Genomic DNA, 15,726 nt, shown 5'->3' with positions numbered 1-15,726 from the left:
GATTTTAGCGAGTAATTGTGGTTTCCTATTATTTTTTTATTGCCTAAATCGAAAGATTATTACTCCTGGAACTCGTATTTCACGCATTTAGATTTTTAAATGAAGATATCTATATTTCGCGATTAAATGAAAAGTGAAAATTTTCAAGCACGCGAAAACGCGACGGATAAGTATGAATGCCGAGAAAACTCCGTGTGACGTCGTTCTGGTTCCTGCTGCTGGAAGTGAGGTGACCTTGGGGCGAGGCTTTAGCGCTGATAGGACGCAGAATGCTAACAGGTAGCAGAGTACAGGTAGCTGGTAGCACTTAGCTTAAATACCTTATCAAACGAAGAAAACTTTCCGACCTTAGCCAGTTTTAATAGGTGATTATTAAGATATGTTTCCCTGAGCTCTGTGCCTCGTGCATGCTTTGGCAATCTCAGACGATGTAAAAATCCTATATACTCGTATAGAAACTAGGTTCCAGTGACGTCACATGGAGTGGAATCGTATGGGCGCCAATCTGGCCTTTTTCAAACGAGGTTAAAATTGGCCATTGGGTTAGGAATCGCAATCAATGCCTTTCATTTTCATTGATGAAGGAAACTAACCCATTTTTAAAGCGTTTGGTAATTAAGGATGTATGCATCAGACAAAAACCCATTGCAGCAGTTTAATTGCCGAGATGGCATGCAATCATTTTTTCGCGAGGTGGTGTGCCCCCTTAGGATATTTGAAAGAGATGTTTAGTTGAATCAACTACATATACGCCCAAATTGTTTCCATAAAATGAAAATATTCCAATAATCACCTAAATTCCTGTTTGAATCCTTAAAAGGAAATCACAATAGGGTATCGTTAAATATAGGGTATTGGTTTCTTAATCACACAACCTTTCCTTCATCAAAGAAAATGAAAGGCATTGATTGCGATTCATTACCCACCATAAGTGTATTCATAATAATTAGGCATCAGGAACCAGAACGACGTCACACGGAGATTGGTTCCTGATCGGAGGTTGAGGCGAGGCTCTGAGCGCTATTACGACTCAGGATGCTAGCAGGTAGCCGAGTACCATGCTAGCTGGTAGTGCTTGGCTTAAATAAGGATAATTAATACCTTATCAAACGAAGAAAACTTTATGACCTTAGCCAGTTTTAATAAGTGATTATTAAGACATGTTTCCCTGAGCTCTGTGCCTCATGCATGCATTGGTAACCTCAGACAATGTAAAACTCCTATCCTCTCGTGTAGAAACTAGGTCCCTGTGATGTCACGTGGAGTGGCATCGCATGGGCGCCAATCTGGCCTTTTTCAAATGTGGTTAAAATTGACCATTGCCATTGGTCTAAACCGGTATTTCTAGAACCAAATAATTTGTAAATTATTAATACACCAATGGTGGGTATCAAATCACAATCAATGCCTTTCGTTTTCTTTAATGAAGGAAACTACCCTATTGTTTACATAAAATTAAAATATTCCATTAATCAGCTTAATTCCTGTTTGAATCCTTTAAAGGCAATCACAATTACTCGCCAAAATCTTGGGTTTCCTACTGAATAGGCGACCTAGTCAAACATTTTCACATTCATCGTTTGGTATTCGAGGTATTCGAATATCGAGCAATGATTTGATATTCGAATTCGATATTCGAATTCGAGAAATCTACTATTCGACCCATCCCTAGTAAAAACCTTGATGAAGAAGGGTCAGAGCAAATCCTAAAGGAATAAGTTACACATTTTTTTAGATGCACATACCATAAACACGCTTTTCTGTGTAGGTATTTCAACCTCAAACGGTCGACTTGGCTCACGCTATAATGCAATTTTACATCATTGTGTGCAAGGTAGAGGAAATAGCAGTTTCCACTCGTAATAACGATGAATAACTTTGGCCCATACTCTTATTTGTCCCTTCATATCCGTTCAGCTTATTATGTGGTAAAATGCAGCATGAAAATATGTTTTCTATGGTTGTACGTAAACGATATTGGTTTCTTAACACGTACCAAGTGCCAAATAAGAATAACATTAATATTTATGCGCAGAAACAAGCTCATGTATACCACTACAGTATACTCATTATTCTTCTGCAAATTTTACTATTTATTTCTCTTGACGGGTATCATGTATTATTACCTTTCCGCTGTGTTTATGTACATTTTGAAATAGTTTGTGAGAGTCCGTCTCGCTTTGTATGCATTACAATGTAGATTCTTTAATCCAAGTGATCAGCGGATGAAATTTAGCCGCCATGCTTTCGTAGGGTGTTGGGCTGGTTGGGGTACCCTACATCAAGTAGGGCCCGTTTAGCTCCAAAAACAGCCAAATGTAGGGCTTGATGTGACTTATGTTGGGCGAGATTGGTATTTGTAAACAATATTGATTTCTCAAAAGCGTATCAAATGCCAAATGTGAAAAATATTGATATACATTCATAGAAACAAGGCACTACATTTTACTTATTATACTTCAGACATTTTATTATTTATTTCACAGGAAAATAGCAATCTCCACTCGTAATAACAATAAATAACTTTGATGCTAAATGCCCGGTCCCGTGAACTTTGTAATAATGAGAGTTTAATGACTACGTCATCTCTCTCTCTCTCTCTCTCCCTCAAAAGATGCAAAGGGTTGGGGCATTGTTTCCCATTGGATCTGCACTGGATCGCCTGGCCGAGGGAGGGTTTTGGTCCATGAGCATCAGCGTCTCCGAGTACTTCTGCTCATCAAAGTCCATTGCTATCTCGTCGCTTGCAGCAACCTCCTCCTGCTTCACCCTTACACCACCAGGCGCCACCACAGGCAAGGGGCAATGAGCAACTGAAACATCCAAAGAAACGCATTCAGATCACAGTGGAGGCAATAGGCCGGGTGAGCTGTTGACAGCGTGCGACACCAGGGCTTGGCAAGTATGCGCCTCAACTAACACTATGGTTTGGTAAGATAGTTTTGATTAATAAAAGTTATTGCGTTAAAATTATCTGATAACTTGTATAATGCCACTCAGTTGGTGTCTTTTATAATGAATGGGAAATATGAAATATGTGTGCTTCCTCTGTCTCACCCATTGACCAATCATGGATTTTTGCAATCGGCCAATGAAATTTTGTCTCCTCATTTCGAAAGTTTTGATCCTTATGAAAACATCTACTAACTGTGGACCGATTACATCTTGTGCTCTCGGGATGTACGTTTTTGGGCGTTGTTTGTACATATTTAGTTGTTTGTTCTATTCTAGTTAAATTCCCTCTACATCAAGTTTAGCCTGCGTGTGGTGTGTGAGGTGGTTGACAACGTTATATTTTCAAAAAAGTGATCATCTAAAGTAGTCACCTACATTCAGCTCATTAATGCTTGTATGGTGATCTTGATTTTGCTTACGAATTTGTGCGTTTCAACAATCAATAATCTTATATTCAGTGCAGTGAAGTGGCCACTGGTAAAAGAATTTTCTTTGTGTTGTTCATATCCCGCAATTTGTGATGACACTGAGGAATAATTGTTCGCTGTGTGTGTGTGGGTGCGAGGACTTAGCGTACACAAGTGAGGCATGGAACGATGCTAGCCAGGCTTTCGCCATCCCGTGGTTAGTGTTTATTTTTTTTACTAACTCAAATCATTGTACTTGGCAGCTGAGTGACTTTTTTACGTTAATTTTTATAAAATAACTTGGCAATCACTCAGCACATTTTGTGATTTTATTTCAACCGTAACCCGCATAGTATCCCTACAGTATGCAACAGGCAAAGCAGGAATAAAAAAGGAATGTGGACAGGAGGGGAGGGGAAACGTTAGGGGAGGGTGCTAGTTTACGGCAAACTTCCACCGAATGCGCTGCAGTCGCCCCAGCCACGTCGTCCGCTACGCTATCTACACTTTTTAACATTGAATGCCATATCTATGGTTCTGTTCCCACAACTCGTCGCATGTCATGCTAATAGGCATCGGCTGATGTTTTTTTGCTTGCCTCGTTTTCCACCCCAAGGGATGCCTTCCTTGGGGTGATTTTGAAGCATTCGTGCGAGTCAATTTTCTGATTCCATGATCAAAAAGCCTCGGATCTGTGGTTTTTTTTACATGGAGCATTAACAGTACGAGTACAACCATATTATCGCTGCTAAATAGATCTCGAACTGGCAAAGAAAGCTCTCAATTAGTACGGGAAGCATTCTTAAATAAGAGAATGGCCGGTAAAATATCGGCCGATATTTTGCCGGCCCTCCAAAAGGGGTGTGTGCAAGGGTCCTAACGGAACTACACTCGGCCCTCCATCAGCCGATGCCTCTGCCGTTTTTTTCCTTTCCGAGACTCCACGGGAAAATATCAAGTTACAGGGGAACAATGGAAACGTGTTTCATCCCTACCCCATCTCACCAACTTTTTCGGTCTACCAGGCTCAATTCTCCGAGTTTCTGGAGGCCAAATACTAGGTGAGTCACCTACTGAGCTCGAGGATATCTAGAATTCTTTCAGCAATTGTATGACACGCAAGAGGTTCTAAAAAGAATTAGACCTAACGCGACGTATATATGACAGCATTTAAGTTTTTTGAGCTTAAATTGATTGACACAAAGATTTATAGCTAAAACAAGGCTACTGATATTCAATATAGTCTAAACAGCACAATTTCGGAAGAAACAAGCGTAGCATGAGCGCATTCAAGCAAGACAAGACGGACTGGAAACTTCAGGCAACGCAAACTACGTATATCACATTGCTGCGCCTTTGCCCCTTCGCTTTAAAGGCAACGACATCACATGCAAGATCGGACGTGTTCTTCCCTTGCTCCTTCGCTCATAACCTCATAGCTTGAAATACGGAGGGGAGGGAGCGCGCTCCTTCGAATTTTTTAGACCGCAGGTTTTGACAACAGTATACTTTTCAGTTGCAAAAATCCTCATATTAGCATCTGAAGATGATTTTTGAAAAATCAGATGCTCAGCGTAATGGAAATTGCTCAGCAAGACAGATGTTGACTATTTATCAGGTATGCCCTTCAAAACTACGGGTTTATCTACGTGTGATAAGCGATTACACTATGCAGTATAAATGCGGTAGGATTCCCACTCGTGGTATTAAATTTAGCGCGCTCCGGAGCGAATCACCCCGCGCGATCTTTTCCATGTTCACCTTTGGGGTACCGACATGACGGCGCGATGCTTATGAGTAAGAAAAGCAAACACGAGCATTTAAAAAATACGTCACTATGGAAGAAACTCCCCTGCCTGCCGCTTGAATTTGACCCAGGGTTTCAGATGACTGACTCACGCTGAAAACCAAGGCCACTCAGTTCCCCTTGGACTTACGACCGGTGAAGGGGAGGGGGGAATATAAGAAGTTTATGTAAGAGGCGCACCCCCATTTCCGGCTGCAATGTCTGGGAAAAAAGGTGCACCTCTTACACGCGCTTATACGGTACTTATAGGCATTGTGTGAATTTGTGATTGTAGTATTGTTCATGTTAATCTGTTAAAATCTGACAATAATTACGGTATTTACGAGCAGTGGCTGTGTTATTTAAAAATAAAACAATAGGAATGGATGGAAATATATATGCTGTATTTTTGAAAGTTTTGAATATTTTTTACTGGTACTTTCAGACATTGTGAGAATTTGTGTTTCAAATATTTAAAAAGTTATTTGGTTAAAATCCGACCATAATTATGGTATTGACGAGCAGTGGCGGGGTTATTGAAAAATAAAACAATACGAATGAATGGAAATATTTCAGCCGCATTTTTGAAAGTTGTATATGTATTTTACCTATAGTAATAGGCCTAGTGTGAATTTGTGTGTCAAATATTTAAAAATGTATCTTGTTAAAATCTGACCATAATTATGGGTGTTGCACCTTCGGCATGTCAACATGAATGAACTGTTTTTAGATTTAAAAATGGACTGTATTTATTTGTTTGATTTTGTCGTTACGAAGTGTTTTTGAAACTTTTGTATGCTGTGGAACAAGCACCTTCCACCGACCGTCGCTCTCTTGTGACTGCCTGCGCAGTCGTTCCTTTCATCACTGTCTCCTCTCCCTTCCCCTCCCGGGGCACTCCTTACGATACAATCCCCTGCCCGGGCACCCCAAACGGAGTCCATCCCCTTCTGGGGCACCACTCAGTCACTCATGTCCATTTTCCTCCATTTCATTGCCGTAACATACCCCCCACTGTAAACAAATGGTTTACCAAAAAATAATTGAATACATAGCACAATACTGAGATAACTGAGACAATTAACTGAGATATCAGAATAAATTGAATGAAAGTTAAAAATACAAAAAACAACAGTAACTTATTTGTCCATTGGCAAAATACACACTTTCGTTACTGGACGTTTAAAAACTCCTGAATTTGTTCGCACTGATACTACTCGCACAACACCATCAGTTCCTGGGTGCACCACTTCCACGAGTCCTATCTTCCACTGAAGAGGTGGAACGTTGCCTTCCTTCAGGAGTACCACTGCCCCGGGTTGTATGTTGCAGTGGCGGTGGCACCATTTCCCACGCTGCTGTAATTGGCATAAATAGTCAGAAGACCATCGATGCCAAAAATGTTGCAGTTGCTGCTGCAAAAGATGCCATCTGGAAGTCAAGCTTACTTTCTTAAATGTTAAGTCTGGCTCAGGAATGGCTGTTAAAGGTTCTCCTATGAGGAAATGGCCTGGGGGGAGATAGGTTAAGTCAGAGGGATCATTTGAGAGGGAAAGGAGTGGTCTTGAGTTGAGGCACACTTCTATCTGTGTTAACAGAGTATACGTACAGTTCTTCGAACATAAGGCAAGAGTTTCCCATAATGCGGCGAAGGTGATACTTCATTGACTTCACTCCCGCTTCCCACAATCCTCCAAAATGCGGGGCACTTGGGGGTATAAAGTGCCATTTGATGCCTCTTTTGGATGTTTCGCTGCCGACCACTTCTTTGAATTGTTCGGACTTTATGAGATATTTAATTTCGCGTGCAGCTCCAATAAAGTTTGTTCCGTTGTCTGACCAGATCTCAGAGCAAAGCCCTCTTCTGACTATAAACCTTTTAAGTGAAGCTATGAATGCATCAGCCGTTAGATCACTCACTAATTCTAAATGAATGGCTATAGTTGCCAAACAAATGAAAATACATATATATCCCTTCACCTTCGTTTTACTTCTTCTTGAGCCATGCTTTATGTAGATTGGTCCTGCATAATCTACTCCACTATTAAGAAATGGGCGAGAAGGTTTGACTCTTGCTTGAGGTAGCTGTCCCATCAACTGATGCGTTGCTTCTGCCTTTAGCTTATAGCAAGTAATGCAACGGTGAATTATTTTCCTTACTGCACTCTTTGGCATTGACTACCCAAAATGTTTCCCTAAGAGATGCAAGAAGTAGCTGGCTATTGGCATGTAACAGCCCTAGTAGAAAAAAGTGTGTTCATTCAGTGTTCTTTTTATGTTCATTTAATGTTCAAATTGTGTTCCTTCTATATGTTCACCGAATGTTCACTTTATGTTCTTTTTATGTGTTTTGTGACAGAAAGAACATAAAAAGAACACAAAATGAACACTCGTCTTTGAACATAAAAAGAACATAATTTGAACACTAAATGAACACTTTTTTGAACATCAAAAGAACACAAAATGAACTTAAAAAGAACATTTTGATGAACAACAAAGAAAAAGCTTTCACAGTCCCATCATTACCATGAACACTTTCGTATCTTTGTGGATCAAATGTTAGTGTTTGAATTAGTTTCTAATCATTTTATTTCCAGCTTTTTTTATTAGAAACGACCTTATTTGTGGAAGCCAAATGCTCAGGCCTTATCCCTGTTTAGTATGCAATAAAGTACATATTGAGAGTGATTTCAGGTGTTCCTTGATTGCATTCTCGGATCGTTCAATGTCCATTTTTTGATGATATGCCTTCATTTTGGGATAATTTTCCCGGAAATTCATTATTTTAAATTTCTAGAAATATTATGGAAAACTGCTAAAAAATACAGTTTTGTGGATTTCAAGATGGCGAAATTCAAACTCATTTTTGGTAGACAAAGTCTCCAAAATCATCTGTATTACTTGTTTTATGTAAAGCTACTTGTCATGACACATGAACTGCAGTTATCCACAATCACCTCCAAGGAATGAGAATTTTTATACTGGTTTATTTTAAAGAACAACAAAGAAAAATGTTCATTTTGTGCTCAACATATAGTGAACATAAAATGAACATATAAAAAAATGTTCAATTTGTGTTCACCATGGTGAACATAAAATGAACTCAAAGGGAACACAAAATGAACATAAAGAAAAATGTTCATTTTGTGTTCAACATAGTGAACATAAAATGAACATATAAAAAATGTTCAATTTGTGTTCACCATGGTGAACATAAAATGAACACAAAGTGAACATAAAATGAACGCATAAAAAAATGTTCATATTGTGTTCACCATGGTGAACATAAAATGAACTCAAAGGGAACACAAAATGAACATAAAGAAAAATGTTCATTTTGTGTTCAACATAGTGAACATAAAATGAACATATAAAAAAATGTTCATATTGGGTTCACCATGGTGAACATAAAATTAACTCAAAGGGAACACAAAATGAACATAAAGAAAAATGTTCATTTTGTGTTCACTGAGATGAACATAAAAAGAACATAAATTGAACATCAAAAGAACACACCAAGAAATTGGTGAACATAAAAGAACACCAAAAGAACATTAAAAGAACACTTGAACACTGAATGAACATATAAAGAACACCAAAAGAACACATTTTTTTCTACTAGGGTAGTATATATACTAGACTATAGTCTTTCATGTTCATTTTTTATTATTAGATGAGTTAAATGGTTCCCATTTGGTAGGATGATTGGATGACGTTTTTCAAATGACATGAGTGAATTCTGAAGTCTTCCTCCCACCCTGATTAACTTGTGACCACAGATGAATGGGCTGAGATTTTTTAATTTGCTTCCCTTCTTAACTTCTCCGGAGGTCTCTAATTGATGATACTCATCGGGATACTCTTTCTGCTGAATCATCCTTATTAAACAGTGAAGGGCATCCCTTCTCTCCATAGGAGTTAAAGTTCCTATGTTACGTTTTGATTTGCAACATCTGGTATTGGATATGAAACGAAGACAGAATGCAACTGTTCCTTGCAGGCGCGACAACGTGGAGTAGTTTTCGATCGTTACAAATGGGTTCATCTTTGTGGTGGTTAATGTGGTAATGTGATGAGTCAACCTTGATTTTCTTTTTCAGAAATGTCCTTATTGCTGCAAACTTCAGGCAATAATGACGGCCACGAGGATGTTGGTTTTGATAGCCAAACTGGTCCATTCCACCACAAGCGAATGTCCTTCAGTTCATCTGCTCCACATCCCCTTGATATCAGATCTGCAGGATTATCTGAAGACCTTACATGTCTCCATTGATGCATACATGTAATGTCCTGAATTTCTGAAACGCGATTCGCAACAAATGTTTTCCATTTTGTCGGAGTACTACGAAGCCAATCCAATACAACTGTAGAATCACTCCACAGATGTATGCTATCCACCTTCATATTAAGTGCCTCTAGAGTTTTATTTGTCAATTTGGCCAATAGTAGAGCACCACATAACTCTAGACGTGGTATAGAAATTTGTTTTAATGGTGCCACTTTAGATTTGGAACACAAAAAGTTAACGGAAATGGTTCCCCTTTCATTACAACATCTTAGGTAAAGACATGCCCCATATGCTGCCTCTGATGCATCACAGAATCCATGAAGATGAACACCAGTGACGACTCCGTCGCAAATTGCCAGCCTCTTTATTTCTATCGTGGAGATAAAATGAAAATTATTTTGCAATTTTGACCATTGCTGCAGGACATCCGTTGGTACAGTTTCATCCCACTCCAGCTTTAATAACCACAACCTCTGCATAAGTATCTTGTAACTTCCCACACAGCACAGGACGTCATCAGGATATCCTAATTTGGTCTCGTATGTCCTGATGACGTCCGAGATATCCCTGGGACGTTGTTGAGATATCCCGGCGGTATTATTCATTCTTTGGATAATTATTTGCGTCAATGTGTTTTTTACTCATTTCATTGAAGAGTGAATCCAGGAATAATGGAATTTATCGATTTTTACTGAAATTTTATATTATGTACCAATGTCCTGCGGACGTCGATTAGCCGTCTCCGGGACATTCCATTCCTACAGGTTAAATGAACTCTTTCAACTTATTGATTAATTAATATTTACTCTCTAGGGATTGAAACATCTCAGAGGTGATTGATTGGAAAGTATTTTAATGAAACATAACGCTTTACATTTATTTTAATTTTTAATGGTGAGAATTCTCCTAAAATTTTCACGGCATCGATGGCCTCATTCCCAGATTAGACATTGTAATTGTCCAATCTAAGGATAGGTAATAGAAGGTAAGTACTGCCGCTCCTTTACTTTACATGGAAATTCTAGTTTTTGGTCTTGAGATTTGGCGAACGAATTTTGAATCTACCGCTACTCCGCGAAGGAAGGAACTACAGGAAGGTGTTCTCCCATGGTTCTCCACATTCCTCCGTTCCTCCTTTCCAACAGAGGAACCGGAACGGAACACCGGAGACAGCATGGTGGTTTGGCGGTTACAAGGATGCTGCTATATTCCAAGTAAGTTTGATGTGACATCTAAATAATTTTTTCTTGGCGTTCACTGGCGGCAGTATAGTGTTTCCGCATGCTCCTTATATTTCTTATAACTCAGCCTGTAACATCTCGAGGAAAAATATGGCTCTGCTTGGAACAACATGACCGTCTTGGTAAAACCGTTACTTGGCAACTAAAGGTAGCGTCTTTTTCCGTTGTTCATGGTGAAATTTTCGCTTTTGTTCCTTGTTCACATGATATAATTTAAAGTGGAAGTTCTTGTACTATAGTCTCTATACGCGAGAACGTATAGGAAATAATGTAAGTGCTAGCGCATAAAATAGAACCTGTTGTTTTGATAGCGTAGGCTACGGCTGAATTTGTTGGAAGTCCAAACGGTCCGTTTGGTTCCGTTCCTAAATCAAATCAAGTAGGGTTCTTGGCAATAAATATAACTAGGAATTGTACTTACGTGTAACCGGGGGATTTTGCAACACGCATGTATGATTAATAGGTTTCACGTAAATTATTAATTCTTTGAAATCGGACTACACCGTGTGATTTCTTTCGATATGTATAATTACGCACGCATCGAAAAAGAACATTAATGTTATGATAGGATAACCACCAATGTTTAGCCTTTTTACAAAAAGTTTTTATTCTCTTTATCTGTTTGATGGAACTAGGTTAATAATTAAAAATTTTAGGCCCTAAATAAATAAATGATCTATTATGTCAGTAAAGATAAGGCTTAGGGATTGAAAAATTACAATGCCGACGTAACTTTTATAGCGTTTAATATATTTTTTCTGCCAAACTTTGCTAACCTAATAAAATATAAACTAATTTAACTACAAACTAAGTAACTGTGCTATTACCCAGATAGCACAACCATTTGTATACAAATGGTAAATCTTCTGTAACCTTACAAATTGTACCGATTTTTGTAATACAACTGTATTACAGTTGTATTCAAACGTTTTGTATACAGATGATTTGTAATACAGTTGTAATACAAAGGCAAAATACAAGGGAATTTGTAATACGATTGTAATAGAGGACATTTGACACTGTATTACAATTGTAATACAAATGTATTACCACAAATGTGCTGTCTGGGTAGTCATCCATGCATTTAATTTAGTGGAAACTAAAGGACGACTGTAAGAAACTCGGGATGAATCTAAACAAGGTCTAATTGTAAGTGATATATTGTGTAAACAAACCTTACGCCTATGTTTCATGGTTCATTTATTTGCTCAAACTGCTGCATGAAATCTTATACCCAGAAAATAGAACTTGTGCATCTTTCCGTACAGCCATCGGTACACATTTTGTAGTAGAGTATCTTGAACCTGGTATATTTACCTGGAGGCATCTACTGACTATAGCTTTCATTTAGTGGAGTTGAATAAAAATAGCTTATCTGTATTTTTATTTAGTTCCTATCTTCATTTATGAGTTTGTATGTCTGTCTTCTTATAATTGTCTGTATACTTATTTGTCTTCATCCTTTACAGATGTTGCACTGAACCAGGACGCTACAGCCACCAATTCTAGTGTGGAAGTTACAGTGAAGAGTCGGCTGAAACATGCTATAGCAAGGCATGAGAGAGAGGTGTAAGTATTTGTTAGATTATTATATGGGTTTGGGCAAGGAGGAATAATTTTGGTCTGGATACTTTTTTGGCAAGTTGCTCCTGTTTAGGGAGCTCATATAAAGTACATTTAAACAATTATTAAACATCTTGTAATACAAGGTTCACCCTTCCATGCTAAGGGTAGAGAAAATAGTATTGCTATGTACTATTTTCAGATGCAGATTCCACTACCAAGTACAGTGTGTCCTCGTTTAACGTCGTCCCGTTTAACGTTGTTTCACGATAACGTTGTCCAAAAATTGAAACCCTTGATCATTTAACGTCGTTATTGCTTCGCGATAACGTTGTTCAAATTATGCGCGACGAAAAAAAAATGAATGGCGATTAGGACGCAAGCGCATCTGATGTATAGATATTACCGATATTACTATATTAATGCGATTGGTAATTTTTGTTCGACAGAAAAGGTTGGCGTGGGGAGCGTATGTTAAATATGCATCTGAGCGAATAATTATCGCCTCATTTACCCATTATCCGTATATTTTTCTGATGCCAACCGAAAAAAATATCCACGAAGAAGAGTGGCTATCCTGGTGGTTCTTCAGACGTGAAGAAAAAACGGCGATATTAGAACAAAAACTTGGTATTATTAAAAGAATTGAAGAAGGTGCAACTGCTGGAGAGATCGGTCGAGTTTTAGGTTTGCAGGTCGAGTTTTTGCAATTAAAATTTCTTCTGTTACTAAAAATATCGATGTTTCGCCATTAAAATACTTTCTTTTTAGTTTTTATATTTCATTTAATAATGCCTTCTTCCCAACCTTTTCGTTATAAAAATTCGTTTCGTTTCGAATGAATCGTTATCATGCTGAAGTGAATAATCGGTAATGAATGTTTCTCGCAATTTCCGCCGGGTTAAAGAATTCATATCATCACGAAAATTGACTCGCCCTTCATCCTCGTGCTTCCGAATGTTAGATTCAGATTTTTTTTTCATTTTGGCCTGATTCAGGTGTCTCCCGATTGGTCACGAAGTCTGCTTAAAGTTACGGCTCCGATAATTAGCCTCCTTGGATTCTCGCCCGGGAAATTCTGGATTCTTTACGAAGAAATGGATTGTTAGGAACCAATTTAAATTTTTTACATTGTTTCTTATGGGAAACACTGCATCGTTTAACGTTGTTTCGCTTAACGTCGAGTTTTTCAGGAACGAATCAACAACGTTAAACGAGGACTCACTGTAATTCAAACATTTGAAAACAACTTTTTGTTCTGCACATGGGAGGTATAATTTCAAAAAAACATGGTTGAAAAGGATCTCATGCTCTATAAAAGTTCGATATATAACACCTGTAGAACTTAAGAATGGGATAACTTATTCAAAAGGGATGGTAGTTGCACAGTACTACAGAAGTTACTATTTTCTAGTAGCTGTAGCTAACTAAGATGTTTTGAAGTAGCTGTTATTGCAGGAGCTATAGAAATTTCAGTAGCTCACAGCAGGCTTTAGCTGCTATTCCCCTGTTATGTCCCAGTCGAAATGTGAATATTGCCAGTGAGCTAGGTCGTCACTTTTGCCTCGATACCAGACTACATTAGAAGATCTATTTTAATTGTTAAGATTGGAAGAATTCGGAGATCTAAATCATGGAATGGCCTAAACTACAGCAAGTTTTTGCTAGTTTTTCAAAGTTTCTATTTTTTTAAGTTGCATCTCGGCCAATGCGGTTAAGTGGTTTGTGTGCCAAATCAGTTTGGCTGTTTTCACACTAATCACAAGAGATCTAGTCATCCAATTTGCCATTTTCTTCTTCAAAATATTAAATTGCGTAACGTTGGATACCTAGAAATGATTTCCTTGTACAGAATTCAGGGCATCAGTTTACAGTGTCCATTCCTCAAACGTCCAGACTTAATTAGGAGAGGAATGGAAGTGTCAGGTTACCCACAAATCTATCCAAGGAGATCTGAATATCTATAATAAATGTGTGGCACATTAATGATAAGGATATTTTCCTCCTCAAAATGCAATTGCCTACTTATTCATTCATGAGCTCCAACCATCACATGGAGAAACTTTGCCATGTCTTATATGTATATGCACTCATTTAGCAAAAGTGAGAATCAACATTTTTTAAAAGTATTTTTCTTCAAATGCTTTTTGCCCATGTTAAAGCACTTTTCCAAACAGAATTTCTTATTTTTTTAAATCCATGAGTCAAATAGCCAGTTGCTTCTAGCTTGGGAGCCTTGCAGTAGTTTTTGTAATAGATATGTGTTGACAATCCCTTTTCACAAGTCAAATACAAGACAAAAGACACAGGTAAAGTTTCTCTTAGTGATGGTTCAAGCTCATTAATGAATAAGTGTACAATTTTGTTTCAAGGAGGAAAATTCACTTATAACTAAACTGCCATAAATTTTTCTGCTGTCTATGTATCATGACAAATTGATTGACATACTGACTGATTCATCAAAATTCCCAGCCCAAACATTGATAGGTGTGGGTATATGGCTTCTGGGACTTCAAAGTTTAAAACAAGTTATCAGGAGGAAAAATTGAAAAAGTCAGTTAGTTTTCAAGATATATCGACTTGAATTAACATGGTAGCCTTATGAGACTAAAGCCTTTTCAGTTTTATTGCATACTGTAAATGTCTGAACATGAAACAAAGGAACATGAAATTCCCTTGATGATAACTAGACTTTTTCAGTGTGATTTTCGTTACGATATTTTGATAATACTCCTGACATACTCCTCTCCTGTATGTATATTGTAGATTGATTTTCCTTTTTATCTATCTTCAGGACACCCAAAAACTCGAGAATGGTGAGCCCAGGTCCACACCATCTTGTAGTGAAAGTGAGAGTTGATTTGTATTCACTCTGAAAATATTAATGGAATTAAAATTGAAACTACACAATTTTTAGTGTTTCATTTTAAACATTTAATGTCTCCCATGAGTGTATGAATAGAATAGTTTAATAGAAAGCATGCAATCAGGGTGACCATTCACCAAGAGGATCTGCTAATAGGTGTTAAAATTTAGTCTCTGGAATTATGTATGAATTTTTACTCTATCCTGGAATTTCAAAATCTTATTTTTCAAATTCATTTCACTTGAAATTTTGCCGGTTCATCGCCCATTTTATGTCCATGTATACTTAACAATGCATTCATTACATTTTAAATTATACTTTGTGGAAAATGTTTTTTCCATTTATGTAACGATTTTAATTATGACAAGATGCCAATTGAATTTAGTGTAGCATTTCCATATTTGTGTGCAAGATCTTAAGTTAGGAATTCTAAATAATACATACACACACATGTGTATGTACATTTATTTATTATTCTCATTTAAATATGAAGTAATTTTAGGTATTTTAAAATTCTTATCTATCGCACTAATCATGTCAAATTAACCTGGGAATTTTGTAAAATTTCCGTGGAAAACCTGGAATTAATCATGAATTTTTCTGCTTTGATTGGATGGACA

At 37.6% G+C, this 15,726-nt stretch overlaps 1 long non-coding RNA gene across 1 annotated transcript in view; it reads right to left on the bottom strand.

Moving 5' to 3' along the window:
• Positions 1-2,689: 2,689 nt before the first annotated feature.
• LOC124159612 overlaps positions 2,690-15,726 on the bottom strand; it is a 29,813-nt gene continuing 16,776 nt past the window's right edge. Inside the window, exon 2 of the long non-coding RNA XR_006864982.1 lies at positions 2,690-2,813. This is a non-coding gene — a long non-coding RNA (uncharacterized LOC124159612). The remainder of the gene's footprint in view (positions 2,814-15,726) is intronic.

Source organism: Ischnura elegans, chromosome 5 (genome assembly GCF_921293095.1).
Source record: "Ischnura elegans chromosome 5, ioIscEleg1.1, whole genome shotgun sequence".
In the NCBI taxonomy this organism is placed as follows: domain Eukaryota; kingdom Metazoa; phylum Arthropoda; class Insecta; order Odonata; family Coenagrionidae; genus Ischnura; species Ischnura elegans.
This window is presented reverse-complemented; position numbering and strand designations above follow the sequence as displayed.